Source organism: Lingula anatina, chromosome 7 (genome assembly GCF_051362555.1).
Source record: "Lingula anatina isolate TDL-2025a chromosome 7, LinAna3.0, whole genome shotgun sequence".
Taxonomy (NCBI): Eukaryota; Metazoa; Brachiopoda; class Lingulata; order Lingulida; family Lingulidae; genus Lingula; species Lingula anatina.
Window position 1 is genome coordinate 1604716 of NC_141773.1, and position 12473 is coordinate 1617188.

Here is a 12473-nt window from a genome sequence, read left to right on the forward strand (position 1 = left end):
AAACAGACACCTACGTTTTCACTGGATCAGTTTCTCTACATTATGTGATCTTAAAAACCTGTTTTTTAACTGTGAAGGACTTAACAATGATAAGATTTGACGTACGATTATGAATTATTTTGTATGCCAGGTTGTTGCATTGTGGAGAATTTGTTGATTTTGAAAGAATTTCTGATTGAGCTGTCACGAATTTTACAAACATGTCAAAGTGATCATCATCATATTGCACAAACTTCATCCATAATAATTTTGAAATGTTCTCAAACTTTTCTATTAAATATAGATGTCTTGTCAAACTGTCACAATTAAAGAAATATGCTGCATACCACTGGCAAAAGAAATATGTTTCCTAACAGCAAGTCGTCAACATTTTGTGAACATGAGAAGTTATACACTGAATATAGCAAGGCCAGCACCATCTACAGGGAACTCATGGGTAGATTCCTCAAAAGAACTTACTTGTCAAGAGTTGGTCGGATTTTTCAAACCTAAAATTTAAGTCCTCTTTGACTCAAATTAATACAATAGTAGTTCACTTGAGATGAAAATATCCTACTTGTTTCATAAAAAGACAAAAGTTTGATGTTTTAACCTATAGTTATTATTTTTGAAAAATCATTTCAGCAGACTGCCTTTATTAAGTACTGATTTTGGCCCAGGACTTGTCCCACAGGTGGATGATGAGGGTGACCAAACATTTCAGTCTCACAATAAAAACTAACTTCGGACTGAAGTTCCTTTGTGAAAACTCATTAAGCCAAGGCCCGCATGGTAAACAGGCTCCCACTTGAATACAAATCAAACTTTTAGGTTTTGATTTTCAACCTGGTGGTCTAGCTGCAACTTGTATAGAAGGCAATTCAGAACATGCCCAATAGCAAATTGGTCACTTTATACCCTCTCTCCATCCAACAGGTGGGCGAAAATGACCCCACAGACCACTTCTGACCCTCAGTTAGGAATTTCACTCAGGAAAAATAAACAAACAACACTACCTATCACCTGTTTGCAATGATATTGCATATACGAGATGTTTTTCATGGCTTATGTGTTCTTTAATTTAGTTTAAGCTAGATAATGGACGTGGAAAACATTTTTGTTCCCCCAAAAAAGTTAAAAGTAAAAAATATGACATATAAAAAATTAAAAGCTAAAAATAAGGACGAAATGAATACACTTTTGAATAAGTGATATGAATAGATAAAATCGAACAAGTAATGTGTCTCAACTTCCCTTTAAAAAAATGTCACTTGGATGCCATCATGCAAAGGAAATTTGGCAAGCTCCACCCTTGTAAAGATGAGAAGAAAATGGGTAAAAAATACGCTGGGCAAGAAGAATGACAGATGAATAAAGGCGTCCCACCCCGTCCGGCAGGTGCCCCTATGTGTTGAATTACCTGTAACTGGACCTTGGGACACATGTTATGGCTATTTAGTGGTCATCAAAGGGTCATCTTCCCCGTAAGATCTTGTCTCAGTCGTGGGGTGCCATATTGTGGTTAGAATTTTATGAGCTAGTCTGGGACTGATGGTGACAAAAAGGGTTTGGAAATACGAAGAGTAAGACTGTGTTCCCATACCTAGATCGATCTAACAGGATCGATCTATCTCAGAGGAGATTTTCACTAAAATGCTTTCAGCTTAAGCAGCTTGGATATCTGGCAAGCCTACTGAAGCTGCTAGGCAATAGGTTTAATCAAAATTACCCCCTAGTAGTTTCAGTAGGCATGACAGACATCTAAGCCACTTAAGTTGACTGCAATTTAGCAAAAATCCCCTCTGAGATAGATCTATCCACATTTAGTGCGACGGGGTCTGGGAATGGTCCCTAAGACTGAAAGGAACATAGCATATTCTGGTGCTCAGAGAAAGGTGATAAATACAATAAAAACATGACATATTACACCTTGTGAATAATGTTCCCTGACATTTTCTTTTAACACTTAGAAAAACAAATAGAACCATTACAGTGATGAGTTTCACATTTTTTTTCAGTTTCTTAATGTGTGGAATAATTCTAATGTCAGCCCACATAAATCTGTTCACTGTTACAGTACAAGTCTTTAAGTACAATATTGACATATGTATTTTCAAGTGGAATTTCAAAATGTATTTTTCCCAAATTACAACCTGTCAACACCAGAACTATAGTGACTCTTTAACTTATTTTACAAAATGGAGTCCTTCTTTCAAATAACTCTATGTATTAATAGAGAATGAAGGAGAAACTGCCTGAAGCACTCAAATACCCCCACTAAGCAAACATAAACTGCTCCATTTTTGGGGGGGAGAACGAAAGGGATGCAAAATACACATATTTTATCAGTCTGCATTCATCTCCATTTTTAATTATTTTAATCCAAAAACAGCCTTATTTAAAGAAGACAGAATGATGTAGTAAAATATACGTGACAGTACAAACTTTAGTCTTGTGTGGCAACCTCTGCAAGTAATTAGTGTTTCAGTATTATTAGTAGTATATTTGGAGAATAATGCGAATGATTGGCATGTCAACAAATGGACTTCTGGGAATTATTTTTTGAAAACACTAATATAGTTGTATCTTAATGCATAAAAGTGAAAAACATTATTACATATTATCTTTCTTTTATGTCCATAAAACCCCCCTTCTGCATTTCAAAAAATCTTTAACTGTCACCATTTCCCTCATCCTCTCCCCCAGCACCCACCAGTGTCAGGTGATGCAGACGTGCAATGAGGCTGGCAGCTTGCCAAATGCCACGGAACAAACCTGAAAACACTGTCCTGCATATCAATAGCCAAACAATCTCTGTACTCCAATTTTTCTATCAAATTTGCCCTCAAAGTTCTTTAAAGTTTCCATTCATTCCAAATCTGTTTGTTGTCATAGTGAATAATGCAGTTTTTTACCTTTAATATGTGCACTGAAAAGGTGTTTTTAACCCAAAAATAATGACTGCAGTATCGTCACAATTTTAAGAATACTTGAGAATGTCAAGCAAATACACATAAATCTTTCATCACATTTGAATTATTTTTCAATGCATGAATGTTCTTTATACTGCCAGTTTAAAACTGTATACTATTTCTATCATGTATTTGTAGATGGAAGATGGGCAAATGGCTGCTTTGATTTGTATCAAACTGACATGATAACTAACATGTCCTCAACAAAGACAATATTTATATTCTGTGACCAACATAATACAAAACCTGTGATGTACATTATCCAATCAGATCTACAGTGAAATCAAATTCTAAAACAGCGAACATTATCCAATAAAGTTCACAACAAAATTGAATTCACAAAGGGCAAGCACAAAAAATAACACTACAAAACAAATTGACAGTTCCCAAAAGATGCTTAACTGCGTTCCTTATCCACGTTTCTGGAAGGTTTTATATTCAATAATGGACCGAATACTGTATAAATCGCCCTGTTTACCGCAGTGTCTGAAGAGCCATGTAAAGTGCCCTGTATCAATATTATGGTGCACATTGCCAGGTAACTCTGGACCGCGGAATGCGGGGTGTGTTGATCTACGGGATTACATTGGGGATAGTAAATCAGGGAGCAGGGGGATATGGCTGCCTCATTTTCTCTCTCCTACCCAGTCTAATTGGATGATGGGGATAGATTTGTATTCTTGATTTATTTTTCAACATTCTTTTTTTTGTGAAATCACCAGCTGTTCTCTTGTCCTTAAAATACTTCATATTGTTGTTACCAGTTCCTCAATTTTTTGTGACATTTTTCAAATTGTAATATTCTAGCTTTCACTACTGAGTGCCTATTTTAAACCACAAATTGAAAATACAAGAAAGGAAATTCCATCTTTTTACCAACAGCTTAAACAAACACCACAAAATTGATACATCTTTAACTTCATTTTTTGATAGACAATTCTTTAAATTCTCCAATCACAAAGAAAAATATTTTAAGCCTTGCCAGCCTTCTATTTAGCCTGTAAAGTTTTGGTAAGTCTCGTCTGGCTGTGAATTTTCCCATCCCTTGTCAAAACATTTATGTCCAAAACTCTCACATGGGGACATTGACCATGCTAGAGGACAGTGGTCACTGTTGTCAAAGTTTGTGCCAAGCAGGGGACGCCATTAACGCATGCATGATACACAATTTTTCTCGCCTGTTTGCTCCCTGCTCTATTGTCCCATGTCCAGCTTAATTGGCTTCCAGGGGTCATTGCACCACAAGCACCTGTTCTGGTCAGTCCCTAATAGACCTGAGAAACTTGACCACTCAAGTGACCAGTTGCTTCTAAATATACCAAATACCCGACCATGAAGATTATTTCTAAGGCAAATAATTATTAAAATTTCAATATTTGTCTGTTGATCATTTAACAAAGAAGTCGGACAATCAGTTGAATATTTTTATATCAGATATTTTGGGGGAATAAAAGTAACAAAATCTGATATTTATTCATTGGCTATAATAGCACCTGAGTGTGTATTTGACCATGGAACCTTTTCTCAGTATTTTCTGTTGATTACATAATGGCTTGTGTTGATAACTTAATGCAGCTTGAGCACGTAGAATATTCATAACAACAATAAGTTTGACTATCCACTTCACTGGACTTAATTTTCTGAGTGGTCATACCAGTGCATCTGACCAAAGAAACTTTTGTCAATAGTTTCTTGTTGATTTGTCACATATTTAGCATTCTTTCCTCTGATCTATCAACACCATGGGTTTTAGATGCTCACAAGGACATGAAATTGCCAAAATATACAAGTTCAACAACCATAACACTGTAACTGTATAGCACAAACAGGCTTCGTGTTCCACAACTAAACCTTCCCTACAGATTTTGTCTGGCAGGGGGAGCTGCTGAGAGAGAGAGAGAGAGAAGTGAAGGGATTTAAACTGAATATAGTAGTTCACTCTGCTTTCTATATTAACTTTATACTCCATATGCTCCTGGTTGAATTTTTCAGTAGAAAAATGCCTTTCAAAGTGTACTTTATGAACTGTCAGCCTCTCCTAACATATAACAAAATTTCTTAACTCCCCACACTTTTTCTTTATAACATTATCATAATTATTATTCCACTTATCATTTATTCATTAATCTATCTATTTTGGCTAGATGTCACTTGTGGTGTACTTCAGTAATAATCCTGTGCTTGCCATCTACAATTTTCATAGTAATATGTCATACTGAAGCAGTTTAATGCTCTCTGTTCCAATTCAGTACTTCACTGGCAGTTATCTGTCAACCATACCGTCCAATGGAATGCCACGGCTGGTGATTTCATTCCATTAACAACTTGGCAGTGTTGAAAAAACAGACTGATGAAATCTTTCAGTATCTTGTTAGTTGCATTGTTCCCTCTGTCAAATCCAATAGCTGAGTGTTTTTCCCCTTACTTAAATTTGGTACCATCAACTAGACAGTCTCAGAATGATGAAGCTATCTTGTTGGAGGTTTGACGGCTATGGTAATTGGCAAACAAACTGTGAGACTCTATCTAGATATTCTGTATATTGGGTATTAAGTGAGTAATCTAATATATTAATGAATAGTAAAAAAATGAAAGGTGAAGGTTTTGAAAAGATGGTAATTGTCTAAATAAAAATAGGTTGTCATAAAATACCAATCTCTAACTGAACTATAAGATTACAAAAATGAAGTCTTTGTTACTTAAATATTTCTTCTAATGCCTGAACAACTGTATTTTTTAATCAAGAAATAAAAATTCACAATTGTGGTTAGAATGTAATAGGATATTAGCAAACATTTATCAACTTAGTATATTTTAGTTAGTTTGGAATCAGTATTCACATCACATTCTAGAGCTCCTGTCTGCTGCAACATGAGACAACACGCTTTTACTTTTAAAAGTACATCCAAACACTAAGCAGAAAACAAAAAACCCTGACGTGTATATATTTTTCATTTTTCAAGGTTCCTTAACACATTTCTCTTTAACAAAACTAGTACAGCAACACTATGGTAAAGTCTAGCTACCATGCCATTCCGACCCCAATCTTAAGACTACACATACAGATGCTGAACTTGAAGCAGATGCCCAAGCAGTACCATCAAGTGATATTTGCCCGTATTTTTTTTTCAAGGTTATTTAACACATTTTCACTGTTCCATCTCCCCCTGTGCTGTACTAACCTTCACTCTCTGTGTCAGCCATTCTGGTTGTCTGGCATTTAGAAAGTTTACAAACCATACTACACATTAACACACATGATGGGAGCCTCTTACACCAAGCTTCGGGGATGTCCCATCAACATATCCATACATTAAATTCAGACTAATATTTTGCACAGTTTTTCTCAGAGTAGATAAACAAATGAGGTTTACCTTATATTTTCTTTGAATAAAAGTATAATATGTTCAACCATCCTATTAAGAGCCACACAGGCATATGTGTTGTGTGGGGGGGAGGGGGGGGGGAGCCTCACAGAGGTAATCCAAAAGATGGAACACATATATTCAAAGTTATGTGGATGCAAGTCATCTGTTTAAGAAGGCCACAGAGGCTGAGACAAGCTGTCAATGAGTATTAAACTTTAGACTGTTGATTCTTGAATGTACCCTTTGAAATTGGCAGACTGCTGATATCCCATGTTGTTTTAAACCTTTATTGAGGACTGTGCTTCTCCCCTAAGACGATTCCAAAAATAATTCTTAATTTGACTTGAAATTAAGTTCTTTGACAAATCAGTGCAGAACAGTGCTTGATAGAGAATGTGAGCTAAGGGGGGGGGGGGGGGGGGACGATGGAGGGAGGGAGGGAGAAGTGTAGGGAAGGATTGAGGAAATGTTTATTTTTTAGACTAGTATTAGCACATACTAGTACATGTAATTGCATTAGAAGGTAAAACCTGTTTTAAAAACTTGACAGGCAAGACTGAAGCTGCGCATCATAAAACTTCCACCACAAACATTTTCAATCTTCTTTCCAGTCATGATGGCATGTGGAAAACTCGCTTTTCAAGCCCTCTTCCCATAATGCAATCAGAACCCTAGAAACTGAAAGTGACAAGACCTCTAACACGTAATGATGTTTTAATGTTACCAAACGACACAGTTTATGGGTAACCATGGCAACGGGTGGCAAACTTGGCAGACCAGCCAAAGGTGAAATTAAAAGACAATTTTTAAAGCTATAAAAAGTGCATAGGTATGTCTGTTGCTGCCGTTGTCATGGAGATGTGATATACACGAAATGTTTTAATGCAACTATGTGACTCTAAGGTCCATACGGCAACTACTTTCTCAGCATATGCCAGGAGAAAATTTAGCAGACCAACAATACTCATTGTATAATAAAAAGTCATGGTTGTTAAACATGTGTTATGCTTGTGGTTTACAAATTACCAAGATTATGAAAAAAATGTGCCTTGTGCAAACTGGCATATTTTCCCAAAGATATGTTCATAAAGATTGTCACAAATGCTGAGAGCTCTTCTATGGATTCCACTTTTCTCATTTTCAAACCAATTTTGCAATTTAATGCACGGAAATTGTTTCTAAAATTGTGCTAAAACATATACAGAAAGAACCCCACCCCCTACCCATACAATTACAATGCCATTTGAAGTATTAAAAAACAACAAGGAAAAAAAGAACTCACTAATGCAAATGTCCATAAGCTGGACCTCATAATAACTCTCAGTTTACTGATGTTAATCTGCAGTATTCAAAACTTCTTGACTTTTCACTCTCGCCTTCATGTTACACTGGTTAAACCTTACAAGTTCTGGATAATATTTACCTTGAACCCTCTTGTTAATTTAGTGTGAAGACTCAAACCAAAATATTACATCAGTCTTTGTATTAATTGTAGCGTTCACTTCATTGTCTGAAGGCGAAAATAGCAAAACCTATAGAGTGGCGAGCAATCGAATAAATCCCGTAATAGCGTTATCTCCACTCCTGTGCCATTGAGGTAAAGTGGTCAGTGAACAACATAGCAAACAAGTTTACAAACTTCTGTTTGATGTTTGGAAAGTCAGCATATTTAACTGTAACTTGTCATAATCCCTATCCCTCTGCCTAAATGCACTTGGTTACCCCCAGTCCTAATTAACAGCAAAGACTTAATCAATTCTACTGTACTCATTAATTTAATTCATTAATACATTGCAGAGAACTTCAGTGTGATTGGGAACATGGGATTAATTAACTCACAAATACCTGTTGATGATATAATTGCTATAATGGGGCATCACATAAGGTGAGGCATTAGCTAATGGGATTAAAGAAAGAGTGATGGCTGTGTATATTTCAGAGCCTGGCAAAGTCTAGAATATGTACATGGACTAATTAAAATTTTTACTTGCTTTTTAAAACCCATATGACTTAATGCCTTTACCATACTTTAAGCAAAACCTTGTGCCCTAACTCCATTTTTGTCTGGCCTGTACTGTGTCATAAAGAACAGGTGTTCATATACCCAGCTGCTATATATATATATATATATACTGAAGCAAATTTTAAATACTTTTTTAAATATTGAAATGTATGTGTCCCACTTTTAACCACACTGTACTAGTACATTAAATAATTCACCCATAAGAACTGATTTTTAAAAATGGCTGCCATTCTCCTAGATAGCATATACTTAGAACTCCAAGCCAGATGCAGAGTGGTCATTAAATTTTGAGTTCCACTGTCCACTTTATCTACCTGTTGTTTGTACACGCTCTCCACCTAGTCTGTAGTTTTTACCTGTATTGTGGTAAATCCACACTGACGGCTGCAGTATTTGTTGTGCTAACAATGCATCAGCGTGACCACTACTGTTGACATATTGTAAACCAGAGGGAGAGACTCTACTGGGCTTACAGTGGCCAAGGGGTCTGGTTACTCTGGAGCAAAAGTGGAGGGGGGGGGGGGGGAAGAAGTGGGCTATTTTCTTATATTTCCTCTACCAGGGTAAGCAGAAGAATGCCTCCTGGTCTTTGTTCTAAAGATTTGTGAAAATCATTGACTTATTTGTGGTATTCTTAAAGGAGATTTACAGTGCGCTTAAATCTTATTGTTAACTAAATTAAATTGCTTTCCACTTCAAAATTTTTTCTTCTCCCCCTCCCCCCTCCTTGACCAATGACCATCAACAATGTTGTGTTTAGAATAAAGGTAATCATGTGTGGAATGTGTAATACATTGCATCTATATTGCCATGTTGTTGTTGATGGTGCTGTAATGCTGTTTCTTGATCGTCTGGCAGCACTGTTTTTGTAACACCCATAGCAAACCTATAAGGTGGTGAGCCATCAAATTAATCCCCTAATAGTAATATCCATTGCATACAAACAATATAAACCAATGTAAGAAAACTGTGTAATTATAACAGGTGTTATGGTCATAGTGGTGGTAGTAAAACCCAGTTACAGAGTTGGAATGTAATGGGACGTCAACTCCATTGTCACCCCATGGTGTGACTGACACGTGTAACACAGTGGCGCTTGGTTTTTCTACCCATGTGTCTGCATAAATGTTTCTGTAATGTACTGCTGAGTTGTAGGTAGTGTAAATATCTTGTAGACCTCAGACAGTTTCTCCTACGTGTCACTGGCGTAAAAGGAATTAAAGCATGGCAGACAGGGCAGACACGGTTACTCTTATTCTGATGGAATTTTGCAGATTGAATTTCGTTTTTAAAAATATGACAGCTGGAGAAGGGTGTGGAAAAAAAGTTTATGTATTTTCACAATTATCCTTATCAAAATATTTTGTCTCATTAATTGTTCACACTCAAGGAATTTAAAACAAATAGATTTTACTTCTTATTTTCAGAAACACTTGCAAAACACATTAAACAAGGTTTTCTTGCACCATATTTCACTGACATGATTATTTTTAGAAGTACGCAATAGGCCTTATCATGTATCCTGAGTCAGAATTAACATAGAACTGTCGACGTGCACCCAGTCACATTTCCACTGTGCACCAATTAGTATAAGAAATTACATCGCCATTAAAAGAGAACCGAGTAAATATTGTTCTCTATTGCATGCAAAAACACATCAACAATCAATCCGCCTGGTGAGAAATGTACTGTTAATGTTTTTCATGCTGACTCAACAAAATCTGTGTATCTGAACAAAACTCTGGTGCCAGAAAAAGCATCATATCCTGTGTAGTTATCATTTGCGTGCCAGACCAATGTAGCGACATGCATGTTAAGCTATGTGAAACGCATATCAAGTCAGACAGATATTTATTTAAAGATAGATGCTCCAGACAGGTACAATATAGGAGTGGTGGTGCATTATTGGAGGGACATTACTTTAAGAATTTGTGAGGTAGATATAAAAGAATTGTTCAATTGTTGAGAAACAAAAGACACTGCATGTTCAAATTTCCAGATGAAAGGGAAGGAATGCACAGTCTGAAAGTGAAAAAAAAACCAAAAAAATACCAACAAAGAAAACAATTTAGTCTGTTAAAACTAAAGACTTTGCCAAAAATGTAAGATATAACAGTAAGAAAAATGGCAATTGTTATCAGACTACATGTTGCAAAAGGCATATGTCAATACCTGTTGTTTATTTAGCATCTGTTACGACAAAATGGAAGTACATTTCTCTTTCTATGCATTTATCTTACACTTCACATTCATGTTATATATTGACTTTATAGGACATTTAAAACTAAAGCTCTTACAGACAACTTATTTGTTCTTGAAAGTCACGTCTGAATATTTGCAATGACTAAGTAGTGGCATGAAATAACCAAGGATTGTAGTGAAATGAGAAAACAACATTGAAGATATGCTCTGCTTAGAGTTGTCGACTTTGTTCTGAAAGACTTTGGGACCTGAACACAAGTGGCATTTCACAATAGCATAAACTGGATCCTGAGTGACTGATAAAATTAAATCTGAAAATGTTTAGAATTAATAGAAATCCTTGAAAATGATTAATTTGAGAACATATCTTCACATCATGAATACACCATGGAATATAAGGTGATTTTTCTCTGAAGAAAATGGACAGGTTAAAAAATAGTCATTAGGTTAAGAGCGGGTGACTATATGACACTGCATAAAGAACAAACACTTTGAATGGATGGGATCTGTCAGACATTATCTTCTGAAATTCTCCTTTGAAAAAAAGGAAAATTATGATGATGAACATTTTCTGACACCTTTCATGAACTCATGTTACTTCAAGTAAAGTAGCAGATGTGCCTCGGTCCAGCAGTGACACATGAAATAAATATAGTGGGGTATATAGTGTTTAACTTGAACCACCTGATCCGTGGGGTTTCCCTCTTCACACTATTACAGACATAATAGGTAAGTGAAGAGAGCAGTTCACAGACAGGTGATGGCATTGACCTACAGGGCGTCACAAAAATAAATAAAGAGATAAGATTAATTTCAGTTGGTTTTGGGGGGAGGGGTGGGTGATATGGTTTCCCCTCCCCTCTCTCTCTTTATTTTAAAACAAAGTTTCCATAATTTATGTTCAATGGGTGATTTGATTTTAAGAAGGAAATTGCACGAAGAAGAAGAGTGATTGCCTAGTTGGAAAAACATCAGTGTGGAACTTTGGATGAGTCCCTGTCATCTAAGTGGCTGTTTTAACAGTTACAGTATTCACTAATGGGATGAATTTGCAATTCATACCCATTAGCTATCTTTTTTATGCAGAGGATTTGGCCAGTTACTGTACAAATTACAGTTGTTTTTTGTTCCAGTACCTGTGCATACTTCCAACCCTGCATGTTATATTTTTCAAACAGTAAATGTACGAGCAACTTTGCTTAAACCAGTCCATCAAAACCTCTTTGAAATCACCTTAAAGAAAGGCAAATAGACTGGATAACACCATAATAATCAGACTGTCAAACTGATTACATAACCAATGAATACAGAAGACAGGTACTTGTCTAGACATTACAGGGAGAAATGAATATCTTGAGTATATATTTAGGAAAGTCAATTTTAATTACCCCCCTCCCCTCCATTCACTCTGTAATGGGCAAGATGACACTTTAACGACCCTATTCACTGTCCACTACCCCTCTCTGTTACATCCTATGGGCCTGTGACTGGGCGCTTTTGGTCATTCCGACAGGTGTAATGTGTTAACTGTGGTCATCCACGTCTGGACATTAACCCTATAGACACCCATTTAATGACTGTAATGACACGGTTAAATCACACCCATACCTAATACATGCATCGTCCTTTAAACATCTGAAACATCACTACCGCGCTTCACAGCTTTTACTCCACATCCCTATTATTTATTTAAATTACTTTTAACTTTTGAATTAATTTCATGTCTGAATTTTCAGAATAAACAGCAGTTTAGCCAAATTGTTGATATTTTTTACCCACTCTTTCAACAGTACCTTGACTGCTGCAGAGGGGCTGTCCGTGTGTGTAAATGGACCATTAAGTTGAGTTAATAGTGTAGTTAACCTGTGTTGTTTGGGGAGCTAGTTGATTGTTGACATACGTGAATCTCTTTTATGTCTACCGACCTAG

General features: G+C 36.2%; 1 protein-coding gene across 2 annotated transcripts in view; it reads right to left on the reverse strand.

The window, feature by feature from the left end:
- LOC106164854 (uncharacterized) overlaps positions 1–12473 on the reverse strand; it is a 60756-nt gene that overhangs the window by 14807 nt on the left and 33476 nt on the right. The gene's annotated exons all lie outside the window — the stretch shown is intronic.